This window comes from Bidens hawaiensis, unplaced genomic scaffold (genome assembly GCF_021521415.1).
Source record: "Bidens hawaiensis isolate Kalapana, Puna unplaced genomic scaffold, B.hawaiensis_p1.1 tig00048885_1, whole genome shotgun sequence".
In the NCBI taxonomy this organism is placed as follows: Eukaryota; Viridiplantae; Streptophyta; class Magnoliopsida; order Asterales; family Asteraceae; genus Bidens; species Bidens hawaiensis.
This window is the reverse complement of record NW_027498730.1, coordinates 70,561-73,080: the sequence shown is the minus strand read 5'-3', so window position 1 is coordinate 73,080 and position 2,520 is coordinate 70,561.

The window sequence follows — 2,520 nt, the reverse complement described above, 5'->3', positions numbered from 1 at the left end:
ACCATACTTGTTTATACATAAGTTTTGTTATAACTGGTATGATAATATGTTATAACGTGATGTATTGTTTAATTTAATTTTATGCATACTTTGCCTTCTCTATGTTATCATAGAAAGCATTGAGTCAAAGAACTAAACCAAAGGTATGGTTTATTTATCATTGTTATGAGAAAGGTATAATATGCTTTAACGTATAAAGCAACATACTCCTTAAATCTCATTACTTGTCTATAAAAGTGGTCATAAGATTATAGACTCATAAGTATTGCATGACTCAAACGTATAATTACTTTTCAAACGGTGTTATGTGAGGAGAAGATTATATATGAGGAAAAATTAAATAAGACAACTTTTATTTGTCACGTCTTAAATATGCTCTTCAAGTAGAATTATTATTATATGAATGAAGATTTAAATGGACTTCATACATACATGATCAAGGAAATAATGAAAACCATGAAATTGGTTTGGCTATACTATATTATATGAATAGAATGTGGTTGTATACTGATCATTGTGATCATGGAATACTTGAGAAAATTGTAATGATGGTCATGCTAATAGTGAGATCGACCACCATGAGCTTAATTATATTGATGCTAATAATGAGATCGACCACCACAAGTGGCAAAGGAATCAATTATATATGAGAACAAAAATGTGGAAAAACAAAAGTAAAATCACATCACTTGAAATGATAATACAAGGTTCTCTCATATTTAACTATTTGTATTAAAGAAACATAATACATATATGATCATAAACTTGAAGTTTATGGATCATGATTATCTAATGGCATGACCGGTTAGACCACACCGAGTCAATGATGTGAAATTTATTGAAGAACCAAAAGATTATTCTTAATAGTTATACATGTAATATTGCTCTCATGGAGAATTATTTATTTACCAACTAAAGAAGAGTGTGAATCCCTAAATGTTATGGAATGAGAAAAGAATACACATATCCTAACATGATACCATTTAGTGTTTTAAAATCGATGCATCGTCTAAATGACTATCAAGTTCGCAACTTCAAGTTTGCGTGTTTTATGACTTAGCTAATAAGATAGCAAGAATATGTTCCATATTGACATATTTATTTTTGGTTATAATCATGAATTCAATTCCCAAGTTATTAATAATTATTGAAAAATTGTTGAACTTCATATAGATTATGTTCAAACATAAATTGCTTTTGTTTAGACAATCATTGAACGTCTGCAATTGATTTCAGAGCAAATGATCATGAGAGCAAAGGTTCATGTTTTATTTGGGTATTTTTCATTTTATATGCATTCACATCCAGCCAACAAGTTATGATACTTCCTCCCCATTGTAATTGGTTTTTGGTCAGTAACCAAGTAGCTCTCATATAATATTTCGTGTGTGTTATATATTGAAATTAATCCACCACAAGACACAAAGATGAGACTATAAAGGAAGTTGGGAATTTATGTCGGTATTATATATTATCTATTATTAAAGAGTTAGAGTCATTAATGAGATATTTGTTTATGGCTCATTAGTTTTCACTTTAGTGAAGCAACATTCCCAACATTAGGGGAGATATAAAGCAGTTGAAAAGCGAAATTAGTATGAATGAATTATCATTGATCCTCAAATTAAAGTACATGAAGAACTTTTTTAAAGGATTCACTGAAAAATTGGTGAATCAATTACCAGACCCGTTCATTAACCTATGTAGAGTGACTAAGCCACATAGATCAACTGCTTATGCTCCAATTAAAATAAGTGTCCTGGAAGGACGACCATACATTGGTAATGTGTAAGTCTAGGGCACTCCTGAAGCGTGGTAGACTAGTCGATTCCAAGAATCCTCGAAAATTGGAGCAAGTAATGAAGATAGTCAAGTCGAGGTACAACAATAAGGTCTCTTGAAGAGATATTGGACATGATGGTTCAAGAAGAACCTCAGGTGCCTGAAAACAAAGAAGTAAATTGTATTTTATCATGTCTACAAGATATATGGAATCGAAATAAAGTCGACGTCGTTATAATTTTGTATATAAGATAGCGCTTGAAAATAATGAGGATCATGATTTAAGATCTGCCTATGAAAATGATTGGCCAAATTGGAAAAAGACGCAAATAGGGTAGAGTTGAATTCTCTAAATAACGCGAAAGTTTTTTGGACCAACAATCCGTACAACTAAAGTTGTAAAATGTGTTAGATATAAATGGATCTTTTATGTGAGTTATGAAAATTCAATTCAGTGATATAAGGCAAAATTTTGGTGGAACAAGGATTTTGCAAAGATCCATGATTGATTTTGAGGAGACACATTCTCCAATGGTGGAAGCAATGACTTTCTGATACCTAAATAGTCTGGTAATACGAAGAGAGACTTGATATGCGTCTAATAAATATTGTGATTCAGTTGATACTGAAAGTTTACAAGAAAGTATCTGAAGGATTTGAATTATCAAATCATGTAAAGAAAGTTCTTGAGAACACAATGACTGTTGTGTATAGAGTCATATTTGAATACGTTACAAT